At 42.8% G+C, this 12,154-nt stretch overlaps 1 protein-coding gene across 1 annotated transcript in view; it reads right to left on the bottom strand.

Annotated features, from left to right (window-relative positions):
- DENND2D (DENN domain containing 2D) overlaps positions 1 to 12,154 on the bottom strand; it is a 51,820-nt gene that overhangs the window by 38,727 nt on the left and 939 nt on the right. Inside the window, exon 2 of the mRNA XM_083508575.1 lies at positions 5,532 to 5,591. The gene's annotated coding sequence lies outside the window, so the exon portion shown is untranslated. The remainder of the gene's footprint in view (positions 1 to 5,531; positions 5,592 to 12,154) is intronic.

The raw sequence follows: 12,154 nt of genomic DNA, 5'->3' as shown, positions 1-12,154 counted from the left end.
TTTACATGTGACATTTTATTCCAAAATATTAGAGACTGAGTACTTGTTTTTTCTATGTAGTGCAGTCCTGATTTATTGCATACTTTCTGCCCCTGAAAAACACTTCTTGAGAAGCTGGTTCCATTCTGAAAATAAGAGCTGATTGCAAATCGATTCAGCATTACTCCACATGTGAAGGGACATGTTTATTTAATTTCATAACATTTACATACTGCTTGATTGTAGAAATAAACATTTTACAGTAGCAGTTTACAAAATAGAAGTTCACGTGCACCAAGATCACAACCGCCACTTCCTTCTTCACTCACCTGGGGCATTTGCAGGAGGAAAAGACATGGATATCCTAATCGGGAAGGATTTTGAAATACATATCAAGTAGCCGTATACATCCTTTTGGATAGCAGGATCCAGAATCAATACAGATTGAAATCAGCATGCTAAGGATGAGAACCAACTATTCCATATTGAGAAAAACTATTTTTTTATGCCGCAAATGGATAGGTGTGTATGCAACTTCTCTCCCTGGTATGATCCCAACAAAAACTACTTCAGCAAAGCCTCTATTTACACACCACCCCTGTCCTGAGACTGTTTAGGCTTCCCCTAAGCTGCAATTTACAAAACAAGAAATGTGCATGTTAACTGCACCTGTACAATTAACTTCATGGCTACGGTGGCCTTAGAATGCCTTCAGTTGACAGGTAAGCTTGACACACATACACAATTACACAGAAGCAACTAAAACAGAAGCTGTACTTTCTCATTAGGCATTGTTGGAGAGCTTGTTATGAATGACTGCTGTGTCTGTCCCAGTGATGACAAATCCTAGTATCCCTCAATACCTTGCAGCGTTCTCAATGACTTTGTGAAATTCTCTTTCACGTGTAGCTATTTCCACGTTGGAAGAATGATTACAATAAATCATCTCTCTTCCCAGTGGAATATAAGGGGGCTGTGGCGGCCATTGCTTAGGTTTGCCAGGAGATAATTAAGGCTGGAAGCTTTCTTGCCCACTCAGTTTGGAAGTCTTGTTTAATAAGTTCTGATAATCCCTAAGTATTTGTTGGCATTTGAAGCAGTAATTTACTATGTGCCTCGCCACATGGAGTACTTTCCAAAAGGCCATGCTAAGTTTACTCTGGAGTTTGCAGTATCAGGTATCTTGGTGGGGGTGTACTCTCTTCTTTCGTGCTCTCACTTTGCAGACCTTGACGGATTTGTGCATTTCACTGGTAGGTTCAAAAGCCACACAGCATCCTACAAACTCACATATGTCAGACAAAATTAGCCCTACTGGAGAGGATACTGTGAGAGAGACCCTTCAGTGCAGGGATAAGACACATGTGTACATTGCAAGTTGCTTAAGCTCCCTACCCACAGAGCAGATGAGGATGGGGTAGCGGTAGCACCAGAGATGATTATTATTAAAACCACTAAGTCATAAGGGTAATAGCCACCAATTTATATGGCTTTAAACCAGTATTTGACAAATTCAGGGAGGACAAGGCTATCTGTGGCTATTCAGATTGGCTATATGCCATCTCCAGTATCAGAAGCTTTTGAGTACTATTGCTTGTAGCTTCCCATAAGAATCTGATCGGCCACCGTAGGAACACAATGGTGGGGCATGATGTATTCTGTGGAGGCTGGATCTGCAGCACCTGAGGTGGCTGCCTCAGTTTGCCTCATGGGTGGGCCAGCCCTGGTCTCCAAACATAGGATGCTAAGAACCCTTATATCCCCGCTTGATCATTAAGGTCATCTGCAGGAGTGTCGGTTATTCTACAAGTTGGTGAGGCTCATTTGACAACAAGAAACATCAGCTCAATCCTGTGGAGTGCTTTGTCAATGAGATTCAGCGGACACCCTCTGTGCCAACTTTTAAATAGCTGCTGGAAACTTTTTTATTCCACCAGGCCTATGCAGGCAATTAAGAATACATCCTTCCACAATGGTTACTTGACGTCTGCTTTATATGTTTTTACAGTATGTTTAGATGACAGCGTCGTATACATTTGGTGAGATGCTAAAACCTTTTGTTGTTAAAAGGCTTTCTCAAAACGAGTTCACTTGTGAGCAATAGTGAATGTTTCCTTCTTTTTCTTAGAACTATGTTACTCATTTTGTTTGTGATTTCAGCAGTTTATACATCTTTCTAACGAGTTAATAAATTATTATAATCAATAATAACAAAATAAATACTAATGATAGTTTCCAATAAACTCAGTTTTCTGCTTTCATGTTTTATGAGTCTGTGAAGTATTCCACATATATATCAGCAACTGGAAAGTCTGGGAGAGTTAGAGATTCACTGCCTATACCAAGGAGAAATAACAAACTGAGCTGCTAATATGCAGGCAAATAATGAACAGCATGAAAATATTAACTGGAAAGCTTAGCCTTAAATTTCCCCATGAGACACACACTGTCTGTCTGGGAAGTCAAGTGCCCTTTTGCTAGATCCTTCGGGGCCTCACAAGCTGTGAAAATTTAAAGTAAACCTCACACAGCAAGGCACTTCCACTCCCAGCCAGATACTTAAAAGGGTTTATGGACTAACCTCCCAAGCTATATAGCACCCCATTTCCCTTGGGATCCCAAAGATTTACAGGCTGGGTGATAACTTGAATCCTGTGCATTCCAGCAGTTCTCACCCCAGAGGATCCCAAAGGGCTTTATAGGCCATGAAGTGAAACTCATCCCTCACATTCCTGCCAAGATTCTCCTTGGCTTGGCAGAGTCCGAGAGCATTTATAGACTCTGTGAGATCTGCACCCCCTAGCAACCTTTCTTCCTCCTTAGCTGGGCTGCCAATGAGTAAAAGGAACTGCATCCTTCAATATCTCCTGCCCATCTGTTATGGGTTAAGCTGGAGGTTTCCACTCTAATGCTGGTGCAAGGAGTTTGGGAGCCCAAGGTGGAAATTCCAATGGCACCCATCACCGTCACCAATAAACACGGGAAGCATATAGTGCTCTTGCATGAGAGCACTATGACCTGTGGTAGGTTGGGTTTCACTTGGAGGGTCAGCAGTTCAAGGTCGCTCAAGGTCTATCTCCCCAAATGGAGGGGGAAAACACCTTGCTTTTCAATGTAAAGAAAGCTGCCACAGTGGATATATTACTTTTAATATTAGTCCTGGACAGAGAAGAGTTCTGGATCTGCAAGACCAGGAGGAAAAATGCACAGATCATTACAGAACTTGGTTTTTTGAAACATGGGTGATCCTTCACATCTGGTTGACATGTCTTGCGAACCCCACATCATTGCAGTGGTTTATAATATAGAAGAAGTAGAGAGGGCCTTTCTGGGGGCGGTACTATGGTGATGAAATGCTCCCCTTGGAGACCCTTGCCTAGAATCTCCAACAGCAACTGAAGATTCTTCTCTTCTCTCGGGCTTTTCTTAGGGGTTCCTAACTTCTGCACCTTGGTTTTATGCTGTTGTGTGGTTTTATTCCGCTTGTAAAATGAATTTTGTCCTAATGTTGCTTTTATATACAGTATTTGATTCTATTTTAGCACTGTTGATTCTATTTTTATTTTCTTTAAATTGTGAAGTTGTCAGAGAACAGTTGTGTTATACAAAATAAATAAATAGTTTCATTCAGAAGACTTCTCTACAACTTAGCCCTGTTCTGAAATCTAAGTGTACCTCTCCTATTCTCCTCAGCAAATGTGTCAAGACTAAGTGTTGGTTCTCGAAGTTTCTTGAAATTTGCTGCCTATTCCGTTATCTTGAAAATTCCCAGCCAAGAAAAAGTCACTGATTTTGTTTTTGGTTCAGCATTGTTTTGCGTACATGACAGGGACAGAGATCTCAATTTAGAAATGCTCCCCTTCCCTTTAGGTCTGTCAGCAAGTGATTCTTCTAGATAACTCCAATATGCACACACTGAGAGTTGCCTAAATGAAGGACAAAATGGAGAGGATGCACGCTTGAAGAAATTATGTATTTTGGAAACATTGTATTTCTTTGTGCTGGCTTTTTGAAGGTCATGTATAAGTGAATAGGTTTTTTCTTTTAAAATGTATTTTAGTGCTTGACTTTTCTTCTGTTTTTCACATTACATGAACTAAAGGTTGTATGCATAAGATCAATTCTGTCTTATATGTCATGCCAAGAAATAGGAAGAACATCGGTCTGTGCCTTTTTATATATATGCAAGCCTTAGTCATACTATCAATTCTGATCCAGCAATGTCAGCTTCATGTTTGAGAGTATTTTAATGTTTTAGGGCTTAGTGATTCACACAGAAGCATGCTTGGATGTTTTCAGAATGAAGCCCAGATGGCGGCATATTACAAGAATGCACACCCCTATTTAGTTTTCCCTTTGTCATGTTAAGTACTCCTTATGTGACCTAGCTAAGCCTGGCAGGGCAGCTTACTCTATAGCATTAACCCCTTCATGCATTAATTAACTCAGGCATACTGGTTATATGAATCTGGTTATCGCGCAAGATATGGATATGATGGGTCCATACAAAGGCAGCCGTTTCCCTTACAAATGAATGCTCTGCTGAAGCAGTCATTGTTCACTTCTACTGTCACTACTGAAAGTGGGACACTTTCTCATTAACAACATGGAGATATCTGAAGATGGAAAGATGAAATCCAGGATTAGTTAATCTACAAGCACAATGGAAATATCTGAAATCCCAGAATGGAGCAACTTCCTCCTAAAGTGAACACACAAAGGCCTCAGGCGCTGTAGTCACATTCCCAAACCATTCTGTCTCTCACCCACACTCCATACATGCACACAACTCCTGTCCCAGCCTTCCTCTTCAGCAAAAAGACAAGAGTAATGCTGAAGTAGAGGGACGCGGGTGGCGCTGTGGCTTAAACCACAGAGCCTAGGGCTTGCTGATCAGAAGGTCGGAGGTTCGAATCCCCGCGACGGGGTGCGCTCCCGTTGCTCAGTCCCTGCTCCTGCCAACCTAGCAGTTCGAAAGCACGTCAAAGTGCAAGTAGATAAATAGGTACCGCTCCGGTGGGAAGGTAAATGGTGTTTCCGTGCGCTGCTCTGGTTCACCAGAAGCGGCTTAGTCATGCTGGCCACATGACCCGGAAGCTGTACGCCCGCTCCCTCAGCCAATAAAGCGAGATGAGCGCCGCAACCCCAGAGTTGTCCGCAACTGGACCTAATGGTCAGGGGTCCCTTTACCTTTTACCTAATGCGGACCTCCAGAAGTTCAACTCCCATCAGTCCCAGTCAGCATGGCTGATGGCTAGGGATGATGGGAACTGTAGTTCAACAACAACCGGAGGGTCACAGATTTGCCTGCCCTGCTCTGATGGGTACTGCTAAAGCAATTCCCTGCTTTAACAACCGCAGAGCCTTCCTCTCCCACGTGCTTTAAAAGGAGTGTCTGGTCTCAGCAGAGCAAGAATATGCTCTTTCAATACCCATTAGAGTTGCGTTTCACCAATGCGTTCGGCAAGTGACCAGAGCTGTGGTCTCTCTCTCTCTACCTTATAAAAAGACTATTTTTGAATACACTGCCTCTCACATGTTAGTACTGATACCTGGGTGTCTTGTTGAGTGTCCTCAGATGTCAGCAAGTATCATTTTCATTCACCTACACCCTGAAACAGAGATCAGAAACAAGCCAAGGATTTGCATTTACTTCTTTATATAAACAGAAAGTGATGCCTTCAGTCCGTCAATCAACTTAATAGTACATCTGCCACAGGACATAGGACTACAAATTTGACCTGTTACTCAGGTTGTATGTCTGGATGTGAATCCAAAAAAACAAAAATTGGTTGCTTGGCAGCACTTCCATGCGTCAGACCCTTATTACAGTTCCCAGCTGCTGTCTCGGATTGTGCGGTTCATAGGAGTGAGGCAGCCTCTGCAACAGAGAAGCAAGGATGGATGGTTGCTATCAACACCCAATACATGGAAATCTCCAAAGATGACTTCCATGCTAAGAAAACACTTAGGTGCCATTTTCAAAGCATGTATAGTAGAAACAGGATCCCAAGAGACATTTCACTTACCCGTTCCCTAAGAAGAAAAACATATTTGCATGTGGCACATCCAGCTCTTCCCTAGAACATGATTCTATGCATTACCTTACTCAGAATATACTTGCATGTACAGGGAAAGGAATCAGCCCTAATTCTTAGGTGTGGCTCATAAGAGTTCAGCATATTTTTCTATTTCAGTAGGCACATTTTGAATTTTCAATACACAGACATGTGAAATTTCAAACCCACTCAAAGCAACTGAGGTGGTTAAGGAAAAGACCGGACAGGAGAGGGGCAGGCAGAAGATAGATCAGGGTTTGCTAATTTCTAGATGACTTGTAGTAGATCATCAAGGATTTTGGGGACACACATACTGATTATTTTTTTTAAAAAAAGCCACAGCAAAAGGCATTTTCTTTCTAAATTAGGTCTCTCTAATGAAGAAAGCGCGAGAAAAAAGCCAGAGTAGTTTTATGTATGGAATTACTCTGTGCTCTATTCTGGTACTGAACGCAAATTCCTGGGCTGAACATATGCTCAGAGGCATCCTGCTGCTTTAATTCCATGGGCATTACCCAAACCACGATTGTGATCCTGGCTGCAGTTGGTGGACTTTGGGAATATAGTTAAAAAAAAAAAAGCAAAGTAAATATCAGAAACCTGTTGTCTGCTTACCTCTGGTGTAGAACATGTAATACCTGCATCTTTCTTCACCATCTCTGGGTATTTAAGGTGTTAGCTCCTATCTACCTACTCAGCATAACAGATCAAATATAAAATGTTTGCATTGCAATTCACAACTGCTATATCTGCATTTCAGTGAAGGAATCAATCAGATAAAACAAACTTTAACAGCAGCATGTGCTGAATAAAGTGGTTTCTATCTACAAAAGAATATGCTCTGCTATAACTAAGGGAGGAAATCCAAGCTGAGGGATTGTTTAGGGTTTTTTGTTGGGTGGGTTTTTTGCTGTTGCTGGTATTTTGTATCTTTATTTTAGATATTATGATGAAGGGACAGAATACCCAAATCCTGTCTGAAATCACCCCAGGCTTCCATAATCACACCAGGCCTCAAAACTGTCCAAAACTCCTTTTGTCTTCTAAAAAATCCAAAACAGCTTTTCTCTGCTCTTCTCTGCTTTTCTCACAAGATGCTGAGGCAAAAGGCAAAATGTTACTTTTAAAGGCTAATGAATAGGCTCTGTCATTGCCAAGAATACTCAGGCCTGAGAAACGAATCTTATCTCATTCGGTTGCAACATCTTGGACATGCTGAACCACCAGGGCTCCTCGACCCACCCCCTCGGCTTCTCATTCCCCCTTTCCTGGGAAGAGTCCAATAGTCCCAAGACAGCTTTCTGTTCATGCTCAGAGGAACTCATGGGGCAGGACTCTGGAAGGAGGAGAAAGGAGGAGGGAGCTGGAAAGGGGTATATATGCTTGTGCACATGATTGTGAACTTCGTGCATGCTTTTTGTGGACTATCACACTTGCTCCTTCTACCAGTTCATGGATGGTAGAAACAAAAGCCTTTTCTCCGAAACTATTCCTTGAGTGTTGACTCCCACTTCCCTTTCCCAGGCGCAATATTTTTCCCACCCGAGGGCAAAGCCTCATAAGGCTACAATGATTCATATGGAAATTGTTCAATTTGGTTGTGTACTTTTTGACGTTTTATTCATTCTTTATGACTACTTTCATTATGTTCGTAATTACGTAAGTTTTTCATGTTGTAAGCCACCTTGAGCATGGTTTTTTTAACTATGGAAAAGTGGCATACAGTTAAAATGAAGAAGTCTTTAATGACTGCTCAGTTACTGCATTTTTCGCCCTATAGGACGCACCGGCCCATAGGACGCACCTAGTTTTTTGGGGGGGAAATCAAGAGAATTTTTTTTATTTCCCCCCCAGGTTTGCGCAACCATCCCCAAGCTAGAAGAGGGAGACGGAGCGCTCCGTCTCCCTCTTCTGCCTTCAGGGACAGCTTGCCCCGCTGTCCCCCGAGTTTGTGGGGCTGGCGGGGGGAAAAGCAAGCTTGCTTCTCCCCCCCCCCCAGCCTCCAGATCAGGTTGGGGAATAGCGGGGTGGCAGCACTCCGCCATCCCCCTATCCCCCGAGCTTGTGGGGCTGGCGGGGGGGGGGAGAAGCAAGCTTGCTTCTCCCCCCCGCCAGCCTCCAGATCAGGTCGGGGAATAGCGGGGTGGCGGCGCTCCGCCATCCCCCTATCCCCCGAGCTTGTGGGGCTGGCGGGGGGGGGGAGAGAAGCAAGCTTGCTTCTCCCCCCCCCCCCGCCAGCCTCCAGATCAGGTCGGGGAATAGCGGGGTGGCGGCGCTCCGCCACCCCGCTATCCCCCGAGCTTGTGGGGCTGCAGGCTGCTGCCCACAAGCCTTGCGAGCCCACGGGACATCCCTCCGGGCTTGCAAGACTTGCGGATAGCTTCCTGAAGCCTGGAGAGCGAGAGGGGTTGGTGCGCACCGACCCCTCTCGTTCTCCAGGCTTCAGCGAAAGCCTGCATTCGCCCCATAGGACGCACACACATTTCCCCTTCATTTTTGGAGGGGAAAAAGTGCGTCCTATAGGGTGAAAAATACGGTATCTTTATCACTATATAATGGAACTGGTTTCTCAGTTTTGCAAACTTATTTCCGTGGGAATACTTTCTAGTTAAACTGTCCCTGTATTTCGAGGCAGGTGTTGGCACAGGCGAAAAATTAATGTCCCTGACTATGGAATGCTCTCATCCCCAGGCAAATATTTTTTATTCCCCTGGGCATTTGAACAGCACTCTTAGTTGGGCTTTTGGTTGCTACTGGTGTGCATTCTGTGTGGAAGTGGGGGTATGGATATTTTGTACTTTTAGATTACTTTTACTTCAGATGAACTCTTTTAGTATTTGACATTTGCTTTGTTATATTGAATTTACTGTGTATTTTATTTTTTTATAATTCAGGACCCTGAAGCAATATAAAAATGTAATAAACTTAACTATTATTATGAATTGCTGGCATTCCATTTTATGTTACATTTTGTCTTTTGTAATAGGTACATGTTGTGTGCAACAGTGCATAAACTCACCTTGGTCTATTATTCAAAAAAACTCAATAAACTTATTAAAAAAAATAATAATAAACTAAACTGTTATTGGGAGAGCCAGTTACATGAACATTGGTCAATGTAATTATTTTTGTCTCAAGGAATACCCTCATTTCCACAATCCAGTAAGATTTAGAAATATAATCCCATTGAACTCAATGAAAATAAATTGGCTTAAGATGTTACCCTCTCAGCTGAACTACAGTATGAATTATGTTCTTAATAAAATGAATAATAATAAACAACCACCCCCCAAACAAACTAATGCTAAGAACAGACCAGAATGTGCTGTCTTCCTGCAATGACAATTTCCTGAATGATGGGCCCTGTCACACTGCCCAGCCTCACACCTGCCATCATTGTTCACGAGTGAGGTAAGTATGCAATTGTGTGCCATACATATAATGAGAAGCTTCTCTGTTTATTGGTCCACCTGCTGGGTATCCGAGAGAATGTGACTATGCCTGCTCTGAATGTCATGATGACAGCAAGTCTGGAAATGCTAATTCTCCAAGCCTAGAGACATATGAAACAGCATTGGCTTTTGCCTTCCCCTTGGTAGCATTTGCAGGCAGCATTTGTGAACTTTCCTCCTGATCTTTTCAGATTGTGTTTAGTTTTTTTGTCATTAATGGGAGAACGAGTTAAGGGGGAGGCCTGAAGCAAAAAATGCCCTTTGATTCTTTGCAGGTGACACGGCTTGTGGAAATCGGATAACTAAAAAGAGTGCAGTCTGATAAGAGTATGGGTGACTTTTCACATTTGCAGACTGAATATTAAGGTTTGTGTCCGGTCATACTCAAGAGCAGACCCACTGAAATAAGTTTACTTAAGTTCTGTCCTTTTTTTCCTGGTGGTACTCACCAAATCTTGGCTACTAAAGTATGTGAAGAGGGTGTGCCTTTTCTCCTGCGCCCATGGCAGCGGGCCCCTTGGCGCGTCACTTCCTCCTCTTCCTTGTCCTGTGGTGGCATAGCTGCAGGAAGCTGCCAGGCTGCCACTGTGCCTGCCAACGCCACTCAGCCAGGTGAAAGAGATCAGCGGGCAGCAGGTGGGCCAGGTCCATGGCAGCCAGGCAGCAACAAGAGGACTCTGGCTTCCTTGAAGTCATCATGGATGGCACAGAGGTGGAAGGTCATGTTTTCCAGCAGTGGCCAGCCCAATTTTGGGCACTCAGAGGGCGCTTACTCCACACTGAGCCCAGCTGGAAGCGCGGCCCACCCGGCATCAGCTGCAGCCAGTTGGCAAAGAAGGGTACTTCACTATGCGCACTAGACCATTTTTCTAGAAAAAAAGGCACTGCTAAAGTTGGTTATGAGTTCATTGAGTTCAGTATGTCTATCTTGGGCATGACGTAGGTGAATTCATAGAATCATGAAGTCAAAGAATTGTAGAGTTGGAAGGGATCCTGAGTATCATCTAGTTCTAGTTCAACCCCTTGCAAAACAGGAATATGCAGTTATCCCACGGGAATTGAACCTGCAACCTTGGCATTATCAGCACCATGCTAACCAACTGAGCTATCTAGCTCCATCCCAAATTTCTTGAAAGCTGAGCTGTGCTTCCTTTTATTTTCTCTGAAGTGAAGCACAGTAGCACATTCTCACATCTTCTGAAATGAAGTATCTTAATATTTGGGGTTTCATAGTTTGACCTATGATACGATGATGCTTGGCTGCCATGTTCTGACACCATTATCACAATTCTTTTGCCTTATTTTTGTTCTGCTCAGGGCAAAGAGATGTGCTACATGTCTCACAGGGCTCTCATGTTTATCCACGGTGAGCTATTTGCGCCGACGCCTTAAGATATTTAATATCTGCCCCCCCAGGACATACCAAAATTACCACCTTGACCATCTAAACTACTATCTGCATACATTAAGCAAATAAATTAATGTTAAATTTAACCACAGACAATTGCCAAGCACTGAGGCAGATCTGAAATGCATTTAAGAAAAAACTTAGCAACATGAAGATTTATTCTTTCAGAAAATCCAGCCTTGAACCCTTTGACCTTTAAAATCTCTATCAACTGCTTTCTCAAGCTACAGAAAGTTGCTGGCTGCTTCTTAACTCAGTCACTGGAGATGAACGTATATCAAACCAAACACCTGTTAGGGTGTTAGAACAGAATTAAGACATAAGCCTAGGAAGTTAAGTGCCCATAAACTCTGTTGCCTGATGGCTTCTTTGGACAATCAGCATCCATCTTAGCAAAAATGGTTCCTTTTTCCTCACTCTGACAATCAATTCAGGAACGGGTTTTTTTCAGAACAATGCTTGGCAATAGGGTTAGAAATCAGGAACATACCAAAGCCAATTGTGCAAAATCAGTAGTGCAGACATGCCCCAACAGTGAGCTATTTGCTAAATATTTTCCCACACTCAGATCTGACAAGGCAAGCATAGGGAAGCAGCATCCTAAAATAACTGTTTTGGGGCTGTACCAGTATGGTGCTACCACCATGAGCAGTTCAGTACTGAATGCTCATTTATGAATACCACTAGCCTCCTCTAATTCTGTAGCACTTCCAAAATAAATAAATTAAGATCATCTACTTCCCTACACAAACTTTCAGATGTATCATACAATTTAGGAAACATATCTTAAAACCACTCCTGTTTCCAGCTTCTGTACACTCACGTTTCTCCCAAACCCCCTCAAATTAACAAAAAATAGGTATTTTATTAAAGTGAAATGTCATTACATGTTATATTTACTATTTACATGATGTATTTATTGTTTACTATTACTGTAAGCTTAATTTTCAGGATTCTTTTATTCCACAAGATATTATGCTGCAGCAAATCACAAGATTACTATTTTTCTTGCAGCAGACCAACACAACTATTCCTCTGGAATTTATAGTTTGTCTTGAGAACTGTTTGGCACAGTTTTGTCTTCATCAGCTGTTTCCCATAGAAGCTTGATCCATAATCAAGCAGTTTTGATACTGCAGTCTGGACCCTGCAAGCCGCAATGACAGATGGGGGTCTTAGGACAATTTGGAAAATGGAGGAATCAGAAGTACAATAAAAATATTATTATTTTTATAGTGGCTGGGGAAACCCATCTG

Source organism: Podarcis liolepis, assembly GCF_965112155.1.
Source record: "Podarcis liolepis genome assembly, chromosome: 6".
In the NCBI taxonomy this organism is placed as follows: domain Eukaryota; kingdom Metazoa; phylum Chordata; class Lepidosauria; order Squamata; family Lacertidae; genus Podarcis; species Podarcis liolepis.
Note: the sequence above shows the minus strand (reverse complement) of the source record. Positions and strands in the feature narration are given on the sequence as shown.